This window comes from Gavia stellata, chromosome 8, assembly GCF_030936135.1.
Source record: "Gavia stellata isolate bGavSte3 chromosome 8, bGavSte3.hap2, whole genome shotgun sequence".
Taxonomy (NCBI): Eukaryota; Metazoa; Chordata; class Aves; order Gaviiformes; family Gaviidae; genus Gavia; species Gavia stellata.
In genome coordinates, this window is record NC_082601.1 from 11,518,087 (window position 1) to 11,530,411 (window position 12,325).

The 12,325-nt window shown below is 47.7% G+C and overlaps 1 protein-coding gene across 1 annotated transcript in view; it reads right to left on the reverse strand.

Moving 5' to 3' along the window:
* LOC104260041 (TGF-beta receptor type-2-like) overlaps positions 1-12,325 on the reverse strand; it is a 40,790-nt gene that overhangs the window by 22,079 nt on the left and 6,386 nt on the right.

Here is a 12,325-nt window from a genome sequence, read left to right on the forward strand (position 1 = left end):
TCCCTTTCCAGGCAGCCTCTTTTCGAAATAGCAATAGGGAGTCACTTACAGACTTGGCTTGCGCTGAGCCTGTAGTAATTAACCCCTTCGTCCCCAGCTTTTCCTCTGTTGGTATTTAATCACAGTGTGGGTGAAGGCGGCAGCAGGTCTCCCCTGGGACTAGAAGCAAAGCGGTGGAGCAGAGCAGCCAGTGAAACGTGGGAAAGGAGGAGAAGATCTTGTCCATGCAAAGCAGTGGAGGGTGCTTGGGGCGATGCACCCATGGGTTGGACAGCTTTCCTGGGAGAGCCGGGGCACTGGCACTGCAGAGCCAGAGGTACCTGCACTCTTCCTGCACACCCCATTTTTTTAGGTGCAATTCAGCACCACTGTTCTGTGTTTAGCCTGGCAGCCCTGTCCTGGGTCATCTCCCTTCCTTCTTGCTCCCCAGGGACCACCAGCGCTGACATCTCAGCGCGATGTCCTCTCTCCTCCACACTGCCACTGCGGAAATAATCTGTGGTAAACAATTTAATCACCAAATCTTGCTCTTTCTGTTTACAGGGCCGTTACGATTTTACGAAGTACCCAGAGGAAAATTAATAGGCTGAAGTAATACCTTACACAAGCAGCAGATACAGCTGGAGCTGGGTGCGCGAGCACGTGCCTGCCCTGCCCTGCGGGACGGGGTGAGCTGCCCCCCCTTGGGAGTCTGAGCTCTGCATTTCGATATACCCTTACCATTACACACGGTCTGCCCAGGCAATCTATCTTCAAGGCTTCTAAACATGCCACAAGTATTTTTCCTAATTGTGTCCATCACACGGCGGCACAGCCCTGCATTCCCCAGCATCGGTTCAGATGCTTTGCTGATGCCTGGCCTGGGTGGGTTAGTGACACCGGCTGGGATGCTGTTACTCTTCCCAGACTGGGTGATGTGTTTTATATTATTTCTCTTGGATTTATTAAGCATTATGTAACCAGCTAACCAATCCCGCATGCGACGCAATCGCGGCTGATTTCATGTCAGTGGAAAGTAAACAAAAAAAATGTTCTGAAGTGGCTGAACTGAAATTCATTTCCACATGCAAAGCAATTCCTGGAGAATCTTCCCCATCTCCACACGGCTACTTTGCATCCAGGCTCTCATGCAACCCATTAGAAAAGAGTTATGGAAAAATTGCATGTTGTACATGACGGGGCATTATGAGCAAATCCTTTCTGTTTACTTTCCGCATGAAATGATTAAGATAAAGTTTATTTTACTTAATTATTTTTAAGCATCTTTCTGGATTTCTGCTGCTCCTTGAAATGTGTTACGCTGGCATATTATTTCTCTTTTAGTTGGAGAATTCTTTCAAATGTGGAAATTACTCGCCAAAGGAAGTTTGGCATTAAAGTTCGAAAAACAAAGCAAGCCGGTCCTGCAGTCCTGAGGTCCTGAAGCCCAGCAGAACCCAGCCCAACATGATGGGGAAGATGTTCTGCCCTTGGTCAGCTTTGGAAGGACTGAAAGTACCAGGTAGGTCAAAAACTATACCCCCATTAGACTCTGAACTCAAGCTCTTTCAGGAGCACTCTTCTTCCTGGTGTTACGGACAATGTCCTTCCCATTAACACCAGTTTGCACCCTGAGACATTGAGCTGAGGATGGAGGAACATGCAATGGATAAAACACAGACCTACTGGCCCTGTACCATTTCGTTTGTTTTTCTCAGTGTCTTTGAAACATTTCAGCAATGTCTGAAAATGTTGTGTGTATTTCTGAATCCATTTCACCGATGCACTTAACCTTCACTGAAACATCAGTAAAGTCGGTGGCTGGGGACGCCCGATGGCATGTTATTTGCATGATTTTTCAGTAAGCCCCTAAGGCACCCAAGCACCTGCTTCACCCTGGCAAGTAGCTAAGTCCAAGTTAAGCTGAATTGCTGAATTAGGCCTGGCTGGACTGATGGATCATGTAAGAGTGTCTGCCACTTGCCGGGCTGCAATTTGAACATAAAGGTGGCACCAAGCCATGATCCCAGGGGCAGACGATGGGTCATGAAGGGGCAGCACGGGACAACCCTGAAGGCGATGCTGGTGGGCAAGTTCACAGCTCCACATGGATGTCACCGCTGCATCTAGCCTTATGCCAACTCACTAGATGAGCAAAGTTGTCCTAGAACCAGAAGGGAGCCCACAACTTAAGAGTTTGTCCGCTGTTCTGGAGGCTCGCTTATCCCCTCAGGAGGTGAGCAGGGACGGGGTCTGCAGGAGTAGTCGGTGCCCCACAGCCCTCATTGAAAAGGTGGCCCGAGGGAGGGTTGAAGATTAGCACAGGAGTCCCTCAAGTCACGCAGGGCAGCAGCTTAACACAGGGTTTTTTCACTCCCTGAGTGCCAAGCGTGTGCTGGCTGTTGCGGGTTGCTGCGTAATTACCGCCGGTACCTCCAGGGCCATTACTATGCCAGGCAAAAACTGCCCTGGCAGACAAAAGCAGTTGTGAGTTTGCCCAGTAATAACTGTACTTATGCCATTAGGCATTCAGTAGCCGCTGGCTAAGCACTGGGCTATGAAAGTCAAACGTGAGGTGCTACGACACAAACCAAGGCTTGTAGCTGTCCTGTGTCTGAAGGTGCAATAATTCCCTTTCATTGCACCTATTGCCCCTACTCCTTTCTCTGTCTTATCTTTTGCTGTCCTTCCCACCCATGCGTGACATTGGAAAAGCTCTCAGAGAGCAAGCCATGCCAGCAGCACAGCCTGAACAACAAGTCTGGGGTCTGGGAGGGGAAAAACCCCCACAGCTGGGGGTCAGCCCAAGGTAAAACCATATATACACCCAGACCCATGTGGTTACTTCTGCCAGCATCATACCATGACTTCACTGCCACAGCAACTCCCACCAGTCCAGACAACGCGCAAAGGGAACGTGCCATTTTTCTCTGGCAGATGGAAATCAGAGCAATGTATTCAAGGTCTGAGGAGGGGGGAAAACTGCTGAGTACAATGTTCGTAAGCAATTTTAGCAGCTCTGCCTGCTTATCTGGGGCTTTGCAGGGTAAAGCAATGCATTAGTGCATGCCGTGGCGTGGTGTGCATAGGCTGCTGGTGGGGTTTGCAGAGGGCTAAGCTAGCACGTCCCCTGTGGAAAGTGCCTTCTGATGAATGGGGATTCGCACGCTGCGTTTTCAGAGGGCTCTGACATTTCAGTCCTTTGAAGAGCGCTTTGCAGTGATCGGGTTTTGACTAAATCCTGGTCTTAAAAATGAGTCCCTTCTTCCCACCTCCCATGCTGCTTGGGAGAAAGAGTCACAGCCTGGTCACGCACAGGTGGTTTGAGCTCATCTTGTCGCAAGTCATTGCAGAAATTGCTGAGTATTTAACGGCACTTGCAGGTCTGGGAGCTGAATGTCAGAAGGTAAGAGTCAGCTGACTCCATAATGCTGTTGCCATCATTTTTGTTGGTCTTGTTTCTCCAGAGCCATCAACAGTGTATCCTGTATCTGGTTTATTTAACTGCAGCTTCTGCATTTCATTCTCAGAAAGACCCAGCAGAGGTGAGTCCCTCTCTCTGCATAGAAAAAGCAACAGCAATCAACATAACAGCCAGTGAGCTGCAAGTCCGTTGCAGACGTTGGTCTGTCTTGACTACTGCAATCCAAGTAAAACTACTGCACAGCAGGTTTTTTTTAACTATTATCATCATATTATACTCTGGAATTCAGTTTTATGTATATTTTTCAGGCTCTGCAGGAATCCTGGACCTCCGTGAATAGATGGAAGTGAAATTTAAAGATATCATCCAAATAGGTAAACATGTCAGAAACATTATCTGGGTCACATTTGGGCAACAGGGTTTGCTCGTTTTAAGTGCAAATGGTTTACTGATGATTTAGATGAACTTCCTGAGGACTGTTTGAAATTCCTGGCACACGTTCGATTTACCATCTGCTAGAAGGACTTTGATGAGCCCACAAAGAGACGTTATATTGGAGCTGCTCTTCATATCTTGGGTGGACTTTTTGTGATTGAGTAGTTTGTATTTTTGGGGTTTGTACGATTTTGATTCCTGAGGAGAAGCAAAGCTTTCAAGGGACTGTGTGACAAGCTGCCGGGGCAGAGATGCTCTGTTAATTCTCTGTCAATGTGCTGTCATCAAGTTGTTCCAGCACTGCCTGTTCTTTATGTCTGTTAAAATTATTACGTAGAGTTGAGGTTTGCCCTCATTTAGACCAGATCTAACAGTAATTAAGTAATTTGTGCTGTCAGAGGGAACTTGAACTTGAAGCTAGCCTGGATTACAGGCACTAAAAACTTTCTCGCTTTTCCTAAGGCGTCCCACTTTTAGCATGTAAATAGATGGTGCGTTCTTCTTTTTTGTTTCTTTCTTGATCTCTTAAAAAAGAATCTTTTAAGGAGCTTGTGTTGTAAACTACCAAAAAGCACTGCCCAATAGGGTTGAATTAAACTTAAATATTTTCCATTTTTCTGAAGCAGACGAGAGCTATGGCAGGAGGGCAGAGGGAGCAGGTTTTTGAAAAGGAGTTTTTGCAGGAATGGGACCAAGAGTCCTGTTGACAGGGCCTGAAGTGCTATTTCTCCGCACATGAAAGTAACGGGAGCTTGTGTGTCTGCGCGATGCCTCTCCAGAGACCCCTCTTGCAGGAGAAGGAGAGGGTTCCTTGTGGCCAGCAGGACCAGGGAAGTGATAGTGCCCCTGTACTCGGCGCTGGTGAGGCCGCACCTCGATTCCTGTGTTCAGTTTTGGGCCCCTCACTACAAGAAAGACATTGAGGTGCTGGAGCGTGTCCAGAGAAGGGCGACGAAGCTGGTGAGGGGTCTGGAACACAAGTCTGATGAGGAGCGTCTGAGGGAACTGGGGTTGTTCAGTCTGGAGAAGAGGAGGCTGAGGGGAGACCTTATCACTCTCTACCACTACCTGAAAGGGGGTTGCAGCGAGGCGGGTGTTGGTCTCTTCTCCCAAGTGACTAGTGACAGGACAAGATGAAACTGCCTCAAGTTGCGCCAGGGGAGGTTCAGGCTGGATATTAGGAAAGATTTCTTTTCTGAGAGTGTGGCGAAGCATTGGAACAGGCTGCCCAGGGAGGTGGTGGAGTCGCCATCACTGGGAGGTGTTCAAGGAAAATGTGTAGATGTGGCGCTGCAAGACATGGTTTAGCGGGCATGGTGATGTTGGTTGATGGTTGGACTTGATGATCTTACAGGTCTTTTCCAACCTTAATGATTCTGTGATTCTGTTCCTGCAAGTCCCAGTCCCTCCGCAGAGCTGCTGTACAGCTCCAGTGAGCCTTGACGGCTGGAGGGGAGAAGGTGCAGGGGGAAAAGCTGCTCCTCCAGCATGGAGGAACGGACAAAGAGGGGAATATTCTCCAATCACCATCTCCCACTCTGAGATATCATCATTTTGCGGTAGCGCATTGCCTTTTCGACTCAGCATCCTGCCCCGGGATACCTCCTGAAACATGCTGCGGTCTGAACATGGCTGAGCAGTACTTCTGCCCAAGAGCTGCCTCCCAAGCGGCAGCCTATTACAGAGGTAATAGCCCCAGTGAGGGTGAAAGAAAAGCTTGTGCCGCTCGTGACGGTCTTTTACAAACAGGTGAGCACAGGGCAAATATAGAAAATGACAGTAAACGTGTGCTGGGGAGATCTCACCCCCAAGCAAATATCCTGTGCCTCTGGTGGGAATGTCTGTGACCATTTTCCACCACCACCGAGTGCCTTTTGACATATTAAAGACATGGCAGGAACTGAGCTCCCAGGGGATCCATTGGTCTTATTTCTGCGGACGCTTGTACCCTGGGTCTATTTGAAGAAGGATGATTCATTCAACTGCTCGTTGCTTATGGCTCCGTGTGTCACTTCCTATTGTAAGAAGAAGGGTCTTTGCTATCGTGCACTGGTTGGGGCTAATTTTGGGATAGATCTAGCGTGGAAAAAATGCTTTACGCAGCAAGACAGTGACTGATTCAGCTTCTTCCGCGCTGAATGTTGGTGTTCAAAGTCTCCCAGGCAGGACGTTTTATCAAGCAACATCAGACAGATGTTCCTCATCATGTCCCAGCTGTATTGGCTGGTGACCTGCTCTCTCAAACAGTTGTCAGGGGACATGGGCATTCATTCTGCACAGGTGGCATTTTAGTAAATTATCCACCTGAAAACAGAAATGGATCTTTTTAAAGAAGTATCTATACCCATAGTAGTTATAAAGGCCCCAGAAGGACTTGTAGTCATGGCACTCCCAAGAAGCATTCCCGGGAAGAGGTCTGAGTTCCTGATTTTGCAGGAAAAGAGAAGAAATTCTTCTCTGGATTTCCAGTGCCAGACATGGCAGAATTCACATTGGCACTATCATCTTTCTGATGTAGTGCATGGTGTGCCAAGGCAATGCAGGACACAGTCAAGCTGTCTGGTTTGGGATGGCTGAAGTGGGAAGGGATCCCTATCAAAATCTCAGGGTTTCAGACTGTTGATGTAAGGAAAAGGCCCCTCTTAGTGGTGGAACAACCATCAGGCCAGGAACTTCAGCAGATGTCTCTGGGCCTCTCAGAAGCAAAGATACTAGAAAAGTGTGTTGTTCCCAGAGGGAACATCTTCTCAGGGGTGTTGGGGGAACTGAAAAGATTAGGAGATGCTCGGATATTGGGGCAAGGAGATGCCTTACCAACGATCGGATCACATCAGTCGGTGTCACTTCAGGTGACTGCTTCAGGGCTCAGACCTGCCTGGACCCTGGACTAGGGCAATAAGCCAGCCCTGTTTGCTGACTGCCATGCTTGCTGGCACAAGCTCATCACCACTGCTTTTCACGTGTTAGGGTGTGATGGTCCTGGAGGCGCGGACTCTCCAGCTGCCAGGCATGGTCGGAGGACTTGCCATCAATATGTTGCAGGGGGAGGACAACAGCTCTTTGCAGGCTGAGTGAAGGTGGGCAGGCGTTTCCTTCAGACACCCTCAGGCCTCATTGGCACTGACTCTGGAGCCAGGGTGGAAGCTGCTGGGGATGGCTTTCTTTGGACCTCTGCTTACCCAGAATAGCTGGACCTGGCGGAGAGTAAACGACATGGAGCTAAAGGGAACATCTCCATCCACAGCATGGCAAGGGGAAAGGTCTTGCCACAGGCTGAGGCACAGCATGTCCAGTGTGAAGCTGCTTCAACCACTTCCAGAGTCACAGCCAAGGTGTGGGTTGAACTGGAGAGCGGGACTCTGCAAAGTGACACCCAGCAGCTGCCACCCCGGGAGCTGCACATCAGCTCCCCATTACAGCTTGCTCCTGCTGATAGCTGCAAATTGCACAGCGGAAATGTTGAAAGCGTCTTTTTTTTTAATTATTACTATTTTAATCTTGGTCCAGCTGTAAATAATCCTGTTTGGTCAAGGGTAACAGATGGGTTGAGGTATATCCTCTCAGCTGCTAGAATCCACGTGGGCAATAGCCCTCCGTCCAAGTGCAGACTGGCAGGCTGCGGTGTACAGCTGGACACGTTAATTGACCCAACGCCGAGATGCATTTGCTGTAGTATAAATCAGCTGTCGTTTGTCAGGCATGTTCCTGGCTTATCAATGGGAAGCAAAACACTGCAGTGGAACAGCTCCATGAAAGGGTAAGTCCTGGTGTGGCGTAATTAGTGGGACCATGGGCTGCAGAGGGGATTGCACGATAAGCAGGCTCTCCCACTTCTCCTAAAAGCTTGACAAGCTACCAGCAGCTGGCAGGAGAGTTTCAGCCCTACATGGGCTGTAACAAAAAGACGAACCAATGGACGAAGAAGAAATATGACTCTGATGGACCTTACAGATCCTTAGTGGAGGCAGGATCACAATGGTTGTCTCTGAATTCAGGGATGTGCATACAAGCAGGGCTAAGACATCTTTCAGACACCCCTTCATTTCCCCCTGAAGGTCCCTAAGGAAATGTTATCCCACAGTTGGGGTCCAGCACAGAGATAATGTAGCTGTAATCCACAGGTTTGATAGGGCAGGCAGCCATCCGTGGTGTTATCTCCCCTCTACATGGAGGCCCCTTCCAGCGTGAGGCTTTCACTTGGCACAGAGTGCTAAACACTGGATGTGAAAAGAGCAAAGTGTGTGGGAGCTGCTGATTTTGTCTCCTTGGTGGGACTGTTTTTTTTTAATAAAAAGATCAGATGTTGCGCTTCCTTGAAAACACGACAATCTATGGGAGAGTTCATTAGTTTATGGCAAGCTGCAACACTGTGAAGCCCAGCTGAAAGCAAATGTTATTGCAAAGAGTTATCACTAAGGGGAGAGGAAAAGAATGTCCCGAGGAAATAAACTTGATGGAGCAAAACATGGAACAATATAAAGCTCTGGAGGACAGGCAGTAGAGCTGAATACTTTCTCAGAATAAAAGCCCCCAGTCACCTGTTTTTAATGCCAATGTTTGCTTTCTGCATATTCAGTGAATATGTGGGATACATCTGTTCAGGACTCCATCTCTAATGGGAGTAACAAGTATCATGATTGCAGCCGGCTGAACTTTTTTACTACCAGTAAACAAAAATGTATCATTCAATACAAAAAAATATCATTAAATAGTGATAACACCAGTAAAACACCAGTAAAAATCAGGTTGTTTTTTTTTCCTTAGAACACCGTGTGTTTTCATTTCAAGTTCCATGGAATTATATTTCAAAAAGGACTTTCCTCCACAAAGCCCCCCATTAAAATACAGATTCGACCAGCTTTAATAATGACCAGCCTGTCTCAAGTCTGAGCAAAGCTGGAGATGCAAGGGGAGAGGAAATGCCTGCTTTCCTAAATCTGACATGGCTGTATACTGCCAGCTTTCTTAGCCTTCAGTTAGGCTAACTTACACCAAGGGCTGAAACTGTAGTATCAGGTTTGGAGAAGTGTAAAGGTGAATTCAGAATAATCCATCACTTGCCTTGCTGAGTCTCATGCCACTTGCAACACTGCAGAGGACTCTCATTTTGATTGTCAGGGTTTTTCTTGTACTTTCCCATTTTATTTCCTAACTGCAGAATTTCTTGCAACTTTGTTCTTCTTTAGCCTCATGGTAGGATGCACAATTTTCCCCTTCAGGCAGTCGGATGCTGCGCCTGCTCCCAACCCAGCTACTTACACCCAGCCAAGGTGGGGCCCATGCAGCCTCTTGGTTTGTTTTGAGGGTGATAATTTCTTCCTTGGTGTTTTGGCTGTCTTAAAAAAACACCAAAGCAAAATACTGTGCTACTTGAGAAGGACTGTCATAACCAACCCTGCAGCCACGTGTCCCAGGGCGAGCAGCACCCGCCTCCATGTGCTGCGTAGCCTGCGAGAAGAGGTCACTTCTTTCGTCCTCTTCCTTCCCTCGTCCTCTCACCAGCTGAGGTTTCACCCCGTGTTCCTGAATTGTGTGTGCGTTGGTGTTGGGGTGCAATCCCGATAGCTCCCCTGCCTGAGGAGCGGGCTGGCGTTCCGGTGGCAGTACCGCCCCTGGTTTTAGCTCTGGTGACCTTAGAAATAAGAGGCCGATTTCTTGAACGAGCTGCCTGAGGAGCCTGGGATAGGTCAGAGATTTCTTGAGCAGATCAAAAGCCAGAGATGTTTTTCTGACAGCCCCGGAGCTCCCTGTCATGATTTATGAATTATATACGCTCTATATGTTTAGCCGAAGAGGCTCACTGGGGGAACAGGGGCTGGTTTCTGCAAGCAGGAAAGAGCATGTTGCTTCAGAGAGCCACCATCTACCAAGAGATACCCCCTCAAACACGCTCTCTGCGGAGCCATCAAAGTGCCTTTAGGGACTGTGGCAAAGGGAGCCCAGGAGACTCGCAGCAAAAAATGTCAGGATATTTAGCGGGCCAGCATTTTAATGGGAGACTGAGTTATGGGGAAGCAGACCCAAATCCTAGGAGCTGGGAGCTCTGGACTCGGGGCAGCAGACCTGCAACGTTCCCTTGTTTCACAACTCCTCTTTCTCTTTCTTTGGAGCTTCAGCAGATCCCATGGGGTGCAGCTCTCCCCTGGTAAGTGCTACGTGCCCTGGCAGATTTTGAGTTTCATGTCCTCTTTTGGAGGTTGGATGCCCAAAGGCAGTCTGCTGGGCTCCTGGGGCTCTTCATGCCCTGAGAGCTGTCGTCACACCAGTGACACTTAGCTCACGTTCTTGAGATTGTCTCAACAGCTCAGAGAGTTGTGGTGCTTTTCTCTCCTCTCCGTGAGATGAGATTTTGCTCAGCCCCATGCTCGCGTGGCCTGACCTGAGCCCTATTCCTGACAGACAGAGCACGAGGGAGACTTTCCCGATTCTGATGCAAAACAGGGCAGGAAAACTCCTAATTATTAACTTTAAGGCCAGAGTGTTTCCATGTGCACAATGCAGTAATCCCTATATCATGTCCGTAACTTCTAGGTTATAGTCTACCGAGCAGGTAGTCTTGCAGTGATTGAAGGCTTTGGAGCAACAAAAATCCACCACAATTACCTGCTGGAACAACTTTACTGTGTTGTGCTCTAACACAAAAGCGCCCAGTTTCAGCTTCCAGTGTGTAAATCTTGTTTTTTCTCTGTCCCATAGAAGAGGAAGCCCTCTGCCAGAAAGCACCTCTCCAGGACCTGGTTATAGATGATGACTAGCTCACCTCCCAGCTCTCTCTCCTGGCCAAACTTAAAGACACTGAAAGCCTTCAGCCCCCTGAGTGTAAAACAGGTTTTCCAATCCAGAATGATCCTTGTATTTTTTTTGCTGGGTAAATCCGGAACTGCGCCAGCTCTCTGCCCTGGGAGGATTCCCCGCTCCCCTGCGTGAGGGTTTGCATTAGCAGTGGTGCAACTACAGCTCCTGTCTGCATCTTCTGCTGAGAAAGCCATGTAAAAATGCTGCCCTCCAGCAGCCACTGCCACTGGGGAGAAGTTTAAGGGTAGATATTTTGAAGCTTTGCTAGGGCTGGCCAGGGAGAATTAGGGAAATCCAGTTAACTGAAATTTCAGCGATCTGTCAGACGACAGTCCTTTTTTCCATCATGTATGGACGAAAGCGGTCAGATGTGCTGCCTGATGACCACTCAACCATGTTGGTGATGAAAGGGATAGAGGCAGGCAGCGTGGAGCACAAATTGGGGTCTCTGCTGCCCCGGTGTAAACTCTTAGGGAGAGCAGAAGAGTCCCTAAAGATGCTCAGCGGGCCTCGAGGGAGTCGTTCTGGGATACCTGAGGTGCAATCCAGGCCATGTTCTCTATGGCAAGTCTTAAATCTCTGTGCTAAGAGGAGCGACTTTGCTGCTGTCACCAAGCTAGCACTGTCACTCTTTAAAAAGAGGCTGGATGAGCGGTTGGATTTGTTGCCTGAAGACTAACTGAACGTGTATTTTCTGTCATTTTGGGGCACTTGCTGTTCCCTTCTCTCTTAATGTCAGTGCAAAGTGGGCTCCCAGGGTGCTTTTACTATCTCAGAACGGCTGTATGGTCAATCTTAACACGATACGCAAGGGAAGTGGATGTAGCCCCAGAAAACTTATATCATTGTTGAGCTGAATCAGAGAGAGCGAGCCTTGGTTTATTTTTTTTTCCCCGTACAGAGGCAAATTTTGTCATCATATCATTCACGTAACCTTTCAGATGAACTTAGTAATCATGATATGTTTTGGTTTGGCTTCTTTCAGATTAAAACCTTGCCTTTCAGAAAAAGGAAACCATAAGTTAAATAACTCCAAAATTAGGTATTTCTGAAGGATAATTAGTGGTCTTCTTTCTTACCAAAACCAACCCAAGACTGTGCTTTAAATAATACCTTGTAGTAATTCCTTCAGTTCTGCTCCAAATGCAATTAATTTAGCAGGATGTTATCGGTATAACATCCTACATTTCAAACCACATTTTAGGGTATTATCTACAATAATGAATACTGTATATCTCTGCAACTTTTTGAAAAATCAACCAGACCTTATGTCCTAAATCCCCCATCTCAGTCTTTCTGCTTCAACAGTTGCACCAAGGGTTGTATTTGCCTACGCACAAATTACCGACCGATCACATTCTTTCATTCCCTATTCCTGTAGATAGGGGGACCCATGTAAAGTGAATGCAGATACAGATCCCTGCCCCCAGTTATTTCATTTGGATGCAAAAATACTGGAATTATAATCCCCCTACTTCACCGCTTTGAGCAAAAAGCATTTTTAGTTGCATTGAAATTTCTATAGTGGGGGGGACAGGTCTGTGTTTGTAAAAGAGTTCGCTATAAAAAAGTGCCATTGTCCGTGCAAATATATAAATATATACTATATAGGGATATATGTGTGTATACACATACATAGGCACTGTATATACAGAAAGACACACACACATACTTAGGAGATGCGTATATAAC